Source organism: Phascolarctos cinereus, unplaced genomic scaffold (assembly GCF_003287225.1).
Source record: "Phascolarctos cinereus isolate Bilbo 61053 unplaced genomic scaffold, phaCin_HiC Scaffold_5;HRSCAF=322, whole genome shotgun sequence".
NCBI lineage: Eukaryota > Metazoa > Chordata > Mammalia > Diprotodontia > Phascolarctidae > Phascolarctos > Phascolarctos cinereus.
The window spans coordinates 384,546,273-384,562,465 of NW_027555958.1; the positions used below are offsets into that span (position 1 = coordinate 384,546,273).

At 38.3% G+C, this 16,193-nt stretch overlaps 1 pseudogene; it reads right to left on the bottom strand.

Annotated features, from left to right (window-relative positions):
- Nucleotides 1-12,368: 12,368 nt before the first annotated feature.
- The window catches only part of LOC110219677 (circadian-associated transcriptional repressor pseudogene), a 151,706-nt pseudogene continuing 147,881 nt past the window's right edge, over nucleotides 12,369-16,193 (bottom strand).

Below are 16,193 nucleotides of genomic sequence, written 5' to 3' on the forward strand. Positions count from 1 at the left end.
TGGGGCTAATAGCTGTCTTCAAATATTTGAAGGGTGGGGGTTCTTCAACTTGGAAGATCTATTCAGCCCTGGACCTTGGAAAAACCATAAGGCTCTGTGGCCCCTCTGCTTGGCTGGCTTTTCCTAGAAGCTTCATTTAAAGATGGTACCCAGGCCAAGCATCTCTTCATTTCTCACCAGGTTGAAAGCCAAATTTCTCCTTTATTCCCCACCTCACCTGCCTTTTAGATTCCTTTTATGTACCCTCTTCCCTAAGTAGGGGGGAATAATTAGTCCCTAATTAGAATATAAGTTCCTTGGAGACAAGGACTCTCTTTTTGCTTATGTTTGTATTCTCAGCATTTAGCATAGAATCTGGTACATAGTAACTGCTTAAGAAGTGCTCATTGACTGACTAAAAAGGGATTAAACTTGTTCTGTCTGGCCACATAGGACAGAAAGAACCAGGAGCAGTGGACAGAAGATGTAAAGAGAGGAAAATTTAGGTTTGATGTCAGGAAGACAAAAACAAAAACAAAACTTCCTAACAATTTGAGCTATCCTAGAGGGGAGTAGGTACCCTGAGGAAGTGAAAGATCCACGGCAAGTCTTTAAGCAGAGGCCAAATTACCATTCAGCAAGTTTGTGATAGTGAGCATTTCTTTGAGGGTTAACTTGGACTTGCTGACTGAGGGCCCTCCAGTTGTGATCTAGCCCAATCTTCTCCTATTCAGTTCTAGAGTCATGGAGACCAAGTTAGAAGGGATTGCAGAAGTCATCCTAGTCCAACCCTGTCATTTTACAGATGAGGAAATTGAGATCCTGGGAATTTAAGTGACTTATCTAAGGTCATACAGACATTAAGCCACAAAAGTGGGATTTGATACCTATCTTCTGACTGCAGTTACTACTCTTTCTACTACCAGCAAACTGAGTCATTCAAAAATGAAATGGATTGCCTCAGGAGAGGGTGAATTCCCCGTCACTAGAAGCCTAGAAGTTGATCCTGGGGACCAACGGTCAGTTGCCACTCAGGCCTCAGAAAAGGCACTAAGTGACCTTCTAACTCTTGAACTTGATGACTTGTCCAAAGTTACACAGCTAGTTACACAGAGACAGAACAGAGATCTAGCTAAGTCTTTGGACTCTAATCCCAGGCCTATTTCCACTAGCAAGCAACCTAAACGAACAAAAATCCTTGTTACTTGGGTGAACAGTTATAAAAATTTTTTAAAGCTGATCACAAACAGAAACACGAATCTTTGCTCAATTCTTCCACATCCACCCTTAAAAAAAGGGAAAGAATAAAGACATTCTGTCCTCTTCAACTTGAGTAATTAGGTTAGTCTGAATACTCAGGTGGGAGCCCTTTCTGAGAGGTCTTGTGTAACTACATTTCCCTTACTTATTTTTGCACTGTGGTTTCTATAATACCGTGCATTTTTTGAAAAAAAAATTTAAAAATACATATATATATATATATACACACACACACACACACACACACACACACACACACACACACACAGAGGGAGAGAGAGAGAGAGAGAGAGAGAGAGAGAGAGAGAAGCTTGGTCCTGATTAGCTGGGTTAAGTGAGGGGGTGAAGAAAGCAGAGACAAGGATACAAATGAGATAGAACTTACTGTCAGCACTAGGACAAAAATTCCTTCATCCTTGGCTTCCCTTCCTTTTTTTTTCCATGTTTTAAAGTCCAGTTCACACTCTTATCTATAAACTGCTCATGAAATGATAATCTTGTTAGACAATATTTGTGTTTTGCAAATGGCAGAAAACGTTCTTGGAACACTCATTTCAATAAGCTAACACTGCCTTTTTGGGAATTAAGCAGAATCCAAAAAATAGTAACCACTTGGGGACCCTGACGCTATTACCAATAGCACCTCTTCCAAAAAATAAAAAAGATATTTTCTTGACTGAGACTGCTGCCAACTTTCTTTCAACCCCATGGTTATCAAAACTTGACCAGAGAAACCTCAACCAGCTCTTCTGATGCCTTTTACTCTGGCCATTCATTAAGACTAATGATCCCCAGCTGTTTGGGCCTAGTTTCTCCACTTCTCCCTTTTCCCTTTTAACTTTTTTCTCTCCTCAGTTCCCATGCTTACAAATTCGTTGGTAAAATGAAGGGACATTTAAAGGAGTGTTCTAAGCTTTGAGAAGTTAGGGTATGCCCCATTAAGCTGCAATTATCATCTGCACACGCTTATGATTCCCCATTCACAAAGACAACCTATACTTCTGTAAGCCGGAGTATTTTGAAAATGTACATGAACATGTACAGCGAAACAGCAAAAATGAGTGATGACTTTCTTTTCCAAATAAAAGAAGCTGGAATGTCATGGTAATGCTTGGGTTTCACAGGGGTATTAACTACAGGCAACACATGGCATGTTTATAATTTTCACTTGAGCTGTTTTATTAGGAAAAGAGTGTAGCTCAGCAAGTCTTCCCTAGCAGAGTTCACAATCATTATAATTTTCACTGTGTCTTTCCTTACAGATGGCTATAGTTTCTAATCCATTATAGTCTCTCGGCTTGAAAATATTCAGATTCCCATTCTCCCTTTCTTCTTCTTACCACCTTTAAGTATAACATCCTTAGGGCAGATTTAAATTGATAAACCTATTGTATGAATGAACTGACTCTCCTTGTTTATTTGAAAGGAATTTGTTACTCAGTAGTTTCAGTCCTGTCTGACTCTTTGTGAGCTCATTTGGGGTTTTCTTGGCAGATACTGGAGTGCTTTGCCATCTCCTCCTCCAGCTCATTTGATAGATGAGGAAACTGAGGCAAACAGAGTTAAGTGACTTGCCCAGAGTCACACAGCTAGTAAGTGTCTGAGGCCAGATTTGAACATAGGAAAATGAAGCTTCTTGACCCCAGGCCCAACACTCTATCCACTATGTCACCTAGATGACTCATATTAATATTTAATGGTAATAGAAAAATCCAAAATAAAGTCAGTGGGACAGCTAGGTTCTACAGTGGATAGATTCCCAGGCCTGGAGTTAAAACCCAAATCCATCTTCCTATATTCAAATTTGACCCTAGACACTTACTAGCTGTGTGACCCTGGGCAAGTCACTTAACCCTGTTTGCCTCAGTTTCTTCATCTGTCAAATGGGCTGGAGAAGGAGATGGAAAACCACTCCCGAGCCCTTGTCAAGAAAACCCCGAATGGTGTCACAAAGAGTCAGATAACTGAAACAACTGAAAAATAACATCATCATAGGTTGTAGAAGAGATGTTGACCCATTTTTTTCCAAAAACTTGCCACTCTCAGTGTTCATTACCTAGTAAAATTATAGGGTCACAAAAAAAAAAACATGATAAAATTCTAAGCAGAGGAAAAACAGAAATGTTAAGTACAGGAGATTTCTTACTCATTAAATAAATTATGTTAATTGATAGACCTTGCCAGTTTTGACTATTTCACTTTTTAATTCAATGCCAAAGAAATGTTACTTAATAAATCTCTGTTCAAGCAAGGTACAAATTAGGTATAGGAGCAGCAGGAATGTGTGTGTGTGTGTGTGTGTGTGTGTGTGTGTGTGTGTGTTTGTGAGTGTGTGTGTGTGAGTGTGTCTGGACATGTTGCAGGAGGAGAGGGCTAGAGTAGTGATGGCAATGTGAGTAAATGTTCCATGTTTTCTCTAAGCTACAATCTTATAATGGAGAACTTCTCTTCCCAAGCCCACTCCTGCCCACTCCTGCCCACCCCATCCCCCAAAAGTACTCCATATGCACCCTTGGGACCCTTCAGCTGCAGAGGCCCCCGTGTGGTAGCTCCACCTATGACAGCATTGTAATGAATTACTCGAAGGCAAAACAAGATTGAATGCTTCACCATAGCTCTGAGCTGAAGTCTTTTCATAAAAGGCCTGAAATCAATTACCTTTTAGACCCTTTAACTAGCAATGTGAGACCTGCAGAAAATGTGTCTGGCAAAGAAGCCTTTTAACTGGGGGGATGGGGTGGAGTCTCTGATCTCACTCAACATTTGTAAGCCTTAAAAAAAAAACCTCCATTTAAAAAAAATGGAAAATGAGAAATCAATGAAACATAAGCAAGGGAAACTTAGGATGTCTGAACATAATCTGTAATCAATCCAGAAAAGGCAGAGGTGAAATCACATTTGAAAACTCATGACTGGTTTATGTTAAGACTGGGTCACCAATGGCACAGATGACAGTGAGCAGAGCTTGAGGCAGCTGTTGCAAAATTACAGTTTTCTACTGAGTGGATTTCTTTTCTTTCTATCTCTGCCCCTCCACCTAGCTTTCTTCTTCTACTACCAACCTTCTTTATCTTTCTCAGCCTTTCAATGCAATTCAACAAATGTTGAATTTTTGACACTAAGTGCAAAGGCCCTGTAGAGGCACTGGTAGGCAGGAAAGCACATAAAGAAGTAGGAGATACAGCCCCTCCCCTCAGGGAGCTTCTTCTCTGACCCAGTCCTCCACTTCTTATGTCTACCAGTGGCCAGGACATTGTTTGAGTCTTGGAAGCATACTGATCTATTTGGTGGCGTTGTTTGGTGATTTCAGCTGTGTTTTACTCTGTGAACTTATTTTGGGTTTTCTTGGTAAAGACACTGGAGAGGTTTGCCATTTCCTTCTCCAACTTATTCGACAGATGAAGAAACTGAGGCAAACAGTGTCATGACTTGTCCAGGGTCACACAGCTAGTAAGTGTCTGAGGACAGGTTTGAACTCATGAAAATCAGTCTACTTGACTCCAGGCCCAGCACTCTACCCACTGTGCCACCTAGCTGTGTGATGATCTCACGAAATTGCTAACTGCTGATTTACAGAACAAATGTTGAACTTTAGTACTTTTATGTGTTTATTTTCTCTACTCTGTCTTTTCCTTATTTGGAAAATAATGTGCAAGGTGGAAGCCAACCCCTTTTGTATATTTTGTACATTAATCCACACTCCAGATGCCAACGTGGTTTTCCTAAATTGTAGATCTGTCCATTTTACCACTGTTTAATAAACTCCGGTGGTTCTCTGGAAGAAACAAAAAGTCCTTTGTTTGGCATTTAAAACTCTTTACAACTTAACCTCTGCCTACCTTTCCAGTCTTCTTCCTTTCTGTTTCGCTCTGGGCACTGTACAATCAGACCATACTATAGCCTATTTGTGGTTACTGGCACGGAGAAATTAATCTCCCATTTCCATACCTTTAAGCTATTTGTTCTCCAGAACTGGAACTCTCTCCTAGACTGGAACCCTTAGAATGTCTGATTTTCTCTAAGTCTTAGTACAAATTGCAAGTAAAGGGACTAGAATATCTGTACCTTTGACCCAGACAGTCTACTTACTAGACATCTGCCCAAAGGAAGTTCATTGTTAAACAGAAAGTCCCTATGTACACCCAAACACTTACAGCAGCGCTTTCTTTGTGGTAGCAAAGAACAAGAACAAAGTAGATGCACGTTGGTAAGGGAATGGCTAAACAATCTGAGGTACCTGAATATTACTAAGCAGCAAGAAATGATAAATGTGACGAATACAGCAAAGCATGGAAAATGTAAGACAAACAGTGAAGAGTGAAGCAAGCAAGGCCAAGGAGACAGTATGTGCAGTGACTACACCAGTGTAACAAAATGAAACATCAACCATAAAACAAAGAGAAGAAATATGAAAAGACACCCTCTACGTGCATGTGGGTGCACAAGCATGCACGTGTACACACACGTACACACACACAAACACACACACACACACCCCACCACCACCACCACCAAAGGTGGAGAACATTGCCTATATTTTCAGATATTTTGATATTTTGATCAGTTTAGCTGTTTTTTTTCCACCTCTTCTTTTTTTTCATTATTTTTCCTTTAAACAGTTATTTGTTGTTGTTGTTCCATGGAATGATATCTGGGAGGTCAGAGGGAAACTGGGAGAAATTGTGGTGATATAAAAACAAAAACAAAAAAAAAGGTTGTTTTTTTTAAGACAACAATAGTGCACGGCTGTCACCTCCTCCAGGAGGCCTTTCCCAGTTCTCACCACCACCACCACTACCACCTCAGACACTAGCAGCATTTCTATGAAGGTTCTCTCACGTCTGTTCTGTATGAGTCATGTATTCTCTGACACATAGATTGCCTCCTCTGTTAGAATGTAACTTTCTTGAGGCTGGAGACATTTATTGTTTTTTCTTTGTATCCCCAGAACATAGCATGGCATCTGGCGTATAACAAACACTTAATAAATATTCATTATTGGATTGATTCATCTTATTTTAGCCTCCTAACAATATGGCTTACAAGATAGATATTTTGGTTATTGGCATATAATATGTGATTAATAAATATTTGTTGACTGAGTAGTTAAAATATTATCTGTGATGGACATAGATGTGAGTTCAAATTGCTGCTCTGTTATTTACTGGCTATGTGACCTTGGACAAACTATTTTACCGCTTTGGCCTTCTGATTCTTTATCTGTAAAATGCAGTGGTGGGACAAGATGGTTTCTAAGGTTCCCATCTCTGTAAATCTCTGATACTATATCCTTTTCTTAAACATATGGAGAATTTAGACAACCAAATGATAATTCATGAGATCGTAGATCTAGGATATTCAGGCACTACAGATAATGAATCAGAAGCATCTGTAAAATGAGAGGTATCAGATGAAATGAGCTCTTAGTTGCCATCCTAACCTAAGAGCCATCTAGTTCAGTTCCTGTATTTTATACATGACAAAACTGAGCTTCGGTGAGGTTAAGTGACTTAATCAAAGTCACAGCTAATAAGCATCAGTAGCAGGATATGAATGTAGGTCTTTTGACTAGAGTTAGTTATTTCACCATACTATAGTGCTGTCTTTAAAAGTTATTACAAGCATTAATGATGAAAAGGCCAGAACTGAGTAGAAAATTTGAAACAGAAATGCAGGCATGAAAAGAAACTTAGAAAGGTGTATATATTTGTTTAATCAAAAGGGAATATGTGGAGATGAAATCTTTACATGGGGTTTAAGAAATAAGTGTCTCATCAGAACTCCAATAACTTTAAGGATTATAGAGCAAGGTTAAAAAAATTGAGTCTGAGAGTGATTTTGTTCTATTTTAATGGTCTTAGGAGAAGTTGAAAATAGGATGGACATGGGATTGTACTGGGGAAAAAAGGAGGAAGTGGAGGGAAATAAATTATTGTGTAATAGAAGTTCATAAGATGAAGAGTAAATAGTCATGGAAAGGAGAGTAGTGAGAATGAGTCTCAGTTTTGTCTGAACCAGGTAAAGGAAAATTGAGAACAATTAAATTGTCTCTCTATCATTCCCTTTTTTTTCTTATGTATTTCTCTTTAACTCTGTCTATCTCTGTCTCTTTCTGTCTCTGTATCTCTCACACACATTTCAATATAGAAATACATTAAACTCAAAAGTAAAATAAGAAGGGAAGAAACAAGGGAGGTAGGACTACATCAACAAATATATATGTATTATATATATATATAATACATATACATTATACATACATATGTGTATATATATAAAACACTAACATATTATATAATTATATATACATATATATTATATATAATACATATGTTATAATAACGTTTATTACATGCATACACACACATTCACTGCCTTAATGAAGTAGAATTGCTGTTGCTATTACTAGTATTGGGAATGAATGGATCAAAATGGAGTCAAGATGACAGAGTAGCAGGAAGAAGTATATAGGTCAGCTCTGTGCCTGCCCCAATCCCCACACACACCTCCTCCACAAAATTCTAGAAAATTGAATCCCAGTCAAGCAATTCCAGGAAAAAAATCATAGAGGGATCATTTTTTCAGCCCAGGTCAGATAGGGAGATAGACAGGTGGGTCTACAGATGTTGAGGACAGGGTCCCATCAGGACCAAGCTGGGGACCAGGGCAGGAAACACTGGGGCAGAAAGAAGTCCTTGAATTAGTGCAGGATGAGGGAAAGTGTTCTATCTGGCAGCTCAGTTGCTGACTACCCAGTTCCAGATGAGGACAGTCTGAGGAGAGGGCCTGCATCCAAGAGTGACTACGGTCATGGGCCCTTTCCAAGTATTTACTGAGGGAAGAATGAGTACATCTCTGACCATAGGAGCAGAGAAGGGACTCAAATTCTAGCCTCCAGCTTAGTCTGAAGCCTTCAATGAAATGGAACAGTGGCAACAATTTCAGACCACAGGGGAGCCTGCAGATTGGTCATTCTGAATCTAAAGAGCTTCCCAATGAGTTGATAATTGCTGAGTTCAGAATCAGTCTCTTTTGCTTAGACCTAAGCCTTGACTATGAACTTCCAGAACTCAGATTAGAAGGAGAATGAGCAGACTTTGCACCAGAATACATCACTTTGGGAGCATTGAATGTTTGCAGGACCCTAGCCTCATCTGTCTTTGAGATCTGGGTAATTACAAAATACTTAATAACTCAAGGAATCAGCAGAAGGACCCAACAGGAAAGAAACTCAGCCCAGACATTTCCCGCAGAAATGTGCAGAACCCACACCTGAGAAAAAACCCGAAGTCAGGAAGTAGCCTGGAAAATGAATGAGCAAAAAAGAAAGAATTCCACCATAAAGGGCTATTGTGGCAACAAAGAATCTCAAGACACAAACCAAGAAGAAAAGAATGACCCCAAAACATCCACAAGAAAAGCTTCTGAGAAAAACACAGCATGGGCCCAAGTCCAATCAGAATTCCTGAAAGAGATTAAGTAAAAATTAAAGAAGGCATAAAAATTATCTTAAAAAATCAAATGAGAGTATCAGAGGAAAAGTGGGAAATGAGAGCTATGGATGAAATATGGAGAAAGAGAATTAATATCTTGGAACAAGAGGTGTCAAACCTAAGCAGAGAAAATAAATCTCTGAAATAAGAACTTACTAAATAGAAGCTTATGGTTCTCTGAGACTTCAAGAATTTTTTTTGAATTAAAATATTGAAAAAAAATAAAAGAAAATGTAAGGTATCTCATAGCAAATATAAGTGACTTGGAATGATTGAGGAAAGATAATTTAGGAATCATTGGATTACATGAAAGCTATGACTAAAAAAAGAGTATAGAAATCATATTTCAAGAATTCAACTAAGAGAACTGCCTAAATCTCTTAAGTTAAGAAGCAGATGAGAAAACTGAAATAAAAAGCATCCAGTAGTCACTTCCTGAAAGAAACTCCTACAGGAAAACCCCCAGGAATATCATAGCCAAAATTCAATACTCTCAAGGAATAAATGAGGAGACTTTGTTGAAAATAAATCATGTTAGATGCACAGGATTTAAATTTGAAAACACTTGTATTTTTAAATTGTTATATTGCTAAGACATATGTGTTGTATAATAAAATATTTTTAAACAATAATCCTCCTGAGAAACTAGGAGGCTTTATTTATTCATTTATTTTATGAGACTGCCACTTCTGAACACATTATGAAATGCCTTCAGTCAGCTATCAACCCCTCAAGAAAAATCAAATACTGATAAACCCAAAGACCCCAGCTTCTGGGGATAAGAATCCACTCTTTGAAAAAAACTTCTGGGCAAACTGGAAAAGAGTATGGCAGAAACTAGGCATAGACCCAAATCTCACACCATATACCAAAATAAAGTCAAAATGGGTTCAGGACTTAGATATAAAGGCTGACACCATAAGTAAACTGGGAGAACAAGGAATAGTTTACCTATCAGATCTATGGAGAACAGAAGAATTCATGACCAAACAGGAGATAGAGAACATTATGAAATGCAAAACGGATCATTTTGATTACATTAAATTGAAAAGTTTTTGCACAAACAAAGCCAATGCAACTAAGATTAGAAGGAAGGTAGAAAATTGGGAAAGAATTTTTCAACCAGTCTCTCTGATAAGGGCCTCATTTCTAAAATATATAGAGAATTAAGACAAATTTATAAGAACACAAGCCATTCCCCAATTGTTAAATGGTCAAAGGATATGAACAGACAGTTCTCAGATGAAGAAATTAAAGCCATCTATAGTCATATGAAAAAATGCTCTAAATCGTTATTGATTAGAGAAATGCAAATCAAAACAACTCTGAGGTACCACATCACACCTATCAGATTGGCCAACATGACAAAACAGGAAAATGATAAATGTTGGAGAAGATGTGGGAAAATTGGAACACTAATACAGTGTTGGTGGAGTTGTGAAATGATCCAACCATTCTGGAGAACAATGTGGAACTATGCCCAAGGGCTAGAAAAATGTGTATACCCTTTGATCCAGCAATAGCACTTCTAGGGCTATATCCCAAAGAGATCAAACAAATGGGAAAAGGACCCACATGTACAAAAATATTCATAGCAGCTCTTCTTGTGGTGGCAAAGAATTGGAAATTGAGAGGATGCCCATCAATTGGGGAATGGCTGAGCAAGTTGTGGTATATGAATGTAATGGAATACTATTGTGTTATAAGAAATGATGAACAGGCTGACTTCAGAAAAACCTGGAAAGACTTATATGGTCTGATGCTGAGTGAAGTGAGCAGAACCAAGAGGACTTTGTACACAATAACATCCACATTATGCAATGACTAAGATTGTTAAACTGGACCATTCTCAGCATCACAAGGATCTAAGACATCTCCAGAGGTCTCAGGATGGAAAATGCTGTCCACATCCAAAGAAAGAACTATGGAAGTCAAATCGCTATCACTTATTTTTACATTCTGTTGAGTTTTGTTTCATCTTTCTGATGGTTCCTCCTATTGGCTTTAATTTTTACTTATGACTTCACTAATGTGAAAATATGTTTAATGGGTATGTAAATGTAAAGCCTATATAAGATTGTGCGTGGTCTTGGGGAGGGTGGGGGGGAGGAAGGGGGAGAAAAATTTTCAACTCAAAAGCATATAGAAGTGATTGTTGATAAATCAAAATAAATTAATAAAATTTTTAAAAAATCAAATAATGAGGATATTTTGTGTCTGCATTTAAAATATATGCACATATATATATATATGGAGAGAGACACAGAGAGAGAGAGAGAGAGAGAATCTCAGCTGGCTTTATTGAACAGAATTGGTTCACTCTGATTTAGGACATTTACAATAATTAAATCCTCCCTCATTGGGCCTAAATTTGCCATCTTTGTCCTTCAGGGTTCAAATTCTGGTACTTCAAAAAAAATCACATCAATTACATTACTTTCTAATCATATCATCCTCAATGATCACCTAAGTATTTAGAACTTTACTAGTTGAAGGGCACATCCTTTAATATACTGGAAAAGACCACTTCAGTTACTGAGTGCCCCCTCACATCATTACCACTAGCACATTCTTTTTAAAAACATAATAGTTCTATTGATCTTTCTTTAAAATCATTGTCATTTGCCGATGACATTTCCTTCTCCCTCCTCCTTCCTCCCTTACCTCCCTTCATAGGTCCCTTTTAACAAAGAAGTATAGTAAAGCAAAACAGATCACATTTTTGGCCGTGTCTGACCAAGTATGTCTCATTCTGCAACTATCATCCCACATGAGGGCAATGGTGGCACAGCAGAAAGAAAACTGAACAGAACCTGGATTCAAATCCCAACTCTGAAGCTTACTACCTGTGTGATTTGGGGCAAATCAGTCAACTCTCTAGACTTCCCTGTTAAATTAAAGCGGTTACATTAGATGGACCCTTAGCTCTCTAGCTATAATCCTGTAACTTCTCAAATAAGTGGAGAGGGGTATGTTTTACCTTAAGTCCTCTGAAATCCAAATTGGCCACTACGTAGATGTGAGTCCTAAGGTCTTCTAATGTAACTTTCCTTTACATCATTGTTGTTGCTGTGCTAATTGTTCTCTTAGTTCAATTTACTTTCTTTGGCATCATTTCATTCACTCTTCACTATAGGATCCCAGCATACTGGCCTTTTTGATATATCCTACAGATGACACCTCATTTCCTACCTTTTTGCCTTTGCAATAGCTGTCCTCCATGCCAGTCATTCTTTCCCTATTCATCTCTGTCTCTTTGAAACCCTGTTTCTCTTTAAGACTCAACTCAAACATTATCTTTTTGAAGGAAGTGTTTCCTTGTCTCCCCAGCTATTAGGCCCTCACTCTTTCCAACACCCTCACAGCAAGGTCACTTTATATTTTCTTTACATGTTTTTTAATATACATATATATGTCCATGTTGTTTCCTCCTTTGAAATACAAGTCCGTTGAGTTAAGGGACTATTTCATTTTTGGTTTTATTTTGGGGGGGTAGGTATAAAATCACTTTAATCAGAGATGGTTTCTATCCCCTCAACACAAATTATACTCACTTCAAAAAATAACCCCCCACACACACAATATAAATCAAAGTAGAGAGGCTAGTTTTCAAGTTGGGATGGGGAGAGTAGGACATTAGCAGAAATGAAGGGTCTGTTTCTCATCTATTCTAGTTGTCATTTCTTGGCCATGGTGGGTAAACAGGGTGAGGACAGGGCATGGCTCCATTCTGAAGTCAGTGAGGTGGACGCTAGAAAAACTGGCAAACTAGGAATGAGGTCCTTTTTCAGAGCTTAGGACCATTGCAGACAGCAGGAGACACTGCAGCATAGGGGACAGAAGTGATGGGTGCTGAACACGCAAAAGATTGTGCTCCATGCTGAAGGAAAAGGATAACCCCAATGTTGGCTTTGGGACCCAGAAGACCATGGCTGAAGGCAGCTAAGCCAAAGGAATTGGGAGGTGGGTTGCAAATGGATTTGTGTGGATCCATGTCAACTTCATGGCTGGTCATTCTGGGAGGAGTTGGGATAACCCTTGTTCTTGATTCGGATGTCTTGGTTGAGTCTGGTTTATCTTCTTTCTGGGGAAATCAGCTGAGGGTCCATTTGGGTAGGTCTGGATATTTGGCCAAATGCTTGGATAGAAACCTATGCTTCCCATCCACTGGGAGCAACTTCTGGGAGGATATGTGAAGGAACTGGGTGTTCAACATACTTTCTACTTGTAGCAGAGAGCCTAGATAATGCCCACCCATCTCAGGAGTTTGTAGAACACCTACAATATGCTGAAATCTGTCTGTTGCCACATTCTGTTGAAAACTGCTTAATTCTCTCTCAACTGTCCATCTTTAGCCCATTCAACAGGCATATAAGGGGGTAAATGAATCCTTGGAACTCTTTACACTTCTGAGCAAACAGCTAATCTCCCTCTGCACTAAGGTTTTGCATATTCAGACAGGTCTCCTCACTATCTCTTGATCTGTTCATTCCTGAACCAGCTCTGGGAGAAGTCAAGCCAGGTCCTTCTAGGTAAGATGGAACCTGATGACCACTGGAACTCAGGGGGCATTGGCAACATCTAAGAGAGCCCAGCGCTGACTTCCTATCTGCCCACCAGCTTCTGACCTGGGCCCAGCACAGGTCTTGGCCCATAGTAAGCAATTAATTAATGCTTTTTCATTTATCGTTTGGTACAGATTTTCCAAATTTCTCTCATCTTTAAAATATTGTTATTTTTAATTGCACAATTCATTCACATAACATAGGTTTTTTTAGACCTTCCCCCACTGGTAGACATCCAAGTTGTTTCAAGTTTTTGCTATCCAGGTTAATATTCAGGGTGAAAATATGTACAAGGTTCATTCTCAAATGGTCACTAAATAACTGTAAATCTGCAGTCACTTTGGGGTAATTTGAAGGATAGCTTTCAGCTCACTCCCAGAATAGTCATTTCATCAGTTTCCAGGAAATTGAGCCACCTGGTAGTATCTATAGCTAAACCATCTGGCAAGCCATTTCTATCATATAGCCATTTCTGTTATCAGGAAAATTATTTACTTCGAAGCAAACAATCACATGAGATTTCTCATCCAAAGAGAGGCATTCACGAGTGACGAGACAGCTTCCAGTTATTATCTTAGGACCCATCACACTGTTTAAACATAAAAATTGGATAATCGTATCAACCAGAGATCTCTGGGAGGCAAAATACTTCAATTAAATAACTCAGATTATTGAGAAATTCTAATGCGGATGAATATTGGAGGGTTTCCTCTCCCTCTAAATTATATAGTTATGGAGGAAGAGACTGCAAAAGTGTAAAGATATGACCAATAAATCACCTTTTGAATAGAATCAATAGTTAAATGTGATTATTCATTAAAATTATTTTATGTTTTGGAATCAGACCTACATGGGCAATTCATATTTCATGGAGCAGAAATACAAGTAGAAATAGTAGGATAGTGAGACAAACAATAAACCTAAAAAACTCAGGAACATGACTGAAAACAGTCATCATTTAGAAAGCTTCTAGAATACCTTGTAGGAAAGTGATTTTACACAATATTAGGCAGAATGACACGGTGGATATATTGCTAGGCGTGGAGTCATGAAGATCTAGGTTTGGACTCTTGCTCTAACATTTAATAATTGTATGATTTAGCAAGTAATCTAATGTATAGGTACCCCCATCCACAAGCTTTTAGGAGGAATTAGCTAGTTCTTTGGTAGAGTGGCTTGTTTTGTAGGAGCTGCCTAGAGTTGTGATCAAGAAGGGATGAGGTATAGGGTCACTGGGAGATGGCTAGAGCAGAGAGATGAGAAATTGTTCAAGCAGTCAGACTCTGCTGGCAAAAAGGCGCTGGCCAACAGATATCCCATTACCCTCTTCTGCAGGAGGCTAAGGAAATCTTTCTTTGAAACTTAAACATATACTATACTCACATGCCTCTGGCTACTCCCTAGGAATTGACTTCTGAATCATAGATTAATTGTACTCTGCTTCACAAAGGGATAATTTGCTTGGTGTAGGAAGTTTGCACATTGGAAGTTCCTCATGATAATAAAGTCATAAATAATTTATGTATCAGATAGGTCAATAGATAAACAATTTATTAAGCACTTACCACATGCTAGGTAATGTGGCAGTACTGAAAATAGAATGTAAGCAAGCAAAAGAGCTCCTACCCTCAAGGAATTTATTAACTAGGGAAGAGAATACGTAAAGGAGAACTGAAAAGAAATTGATTGAGTGAGTGATGCTTGATTGACCTAAAATATAAATTTTGACTGGCAGAGTAAGAGTGAGCTATAACTTTCATTTCCCAGCTCTTCCTTCATGTTAAATGAGTGAATTCGGCTTTTTAAATTTAAACTTTAGTAAACTCTTCATTGGTATTGAAGTTCTATGCATATGACATTTTCCCCCATTAATGGCTCCTTAGATACCTATTGTGACCATATGGTTTTCTGTTATGCTTTGTTGTGTGTTTTTTCCTAAAGGGACATTGGCCTTTGGCCACTCAGCCTAGGTTTGACACTTCCTTTTTCCTTTCTCACATGTACTTACAGGCTGTTTGTTTCTCTAATTAGTATAAAATATGGGACCAGATTTGCTAAATATTCTTATGGGAACAGACCACCCCAGGCAAGCTCTGTTGTCTGCATTACCTACCAATTTTTTGCAGGTGCAACTCAAGGTATAAAATTGGATTTACTGCTCAAGTCTTCTGGAACAGCAAGACTTCTGGGTAGCTATCTACCACTTTTCCTTCTACAAGTGGTAAGAATTCACTACAGTGATATTCTAAGAAACTATTCATTTTGAAATCCTAGTGTTACCAGGAATTGCTATCTTCTCGGAAAGGATATTAGCTTTGTACCCCTTTCTTCAGCTCCACTATTAGTGCCTAAAATGTCTTGAGTTTCAGATCATAATTTTGAAGTCTTTCATTTTGCTTTAGGCCATTCTTAATCCAGTATCTTTAGGGTTCCTTTTTGGGTATGAATAAAGTATTCAAACAAGGAGCTACATAAATGTTTGGATTATAACTGATATACTTGGAATTACTTTTTAAAAATACCATAGCCCTTGAGTTAAAGGTTACGTCCTGACAGAAAGGACTGAGGTAGGGATGCTGGTAACCTGCCAAAGTAACCTATCAGAGCCTCGATTCTACAAGATGGTGATGATAATTGTGTCTGAAACACTGAGTTTACAGGGCTATTGTGAAACTAAAAGGAAATCATGCCTAGCACATAGTAGGTGGTCAATAAATGTTTACTGATTGGATAGAGTTTAAGAAACATCAACTTTATTTTATATTAATTTTGATATTATATGTGCCTTTTAGTGCTCAAATGTATCCTATTTTTGGCTTCTTTTCCTATACCTAATAATAATGATATCATATATATTTGTATAGCACTTTGTTATTTTCAAAGCATTTCCTTAGAT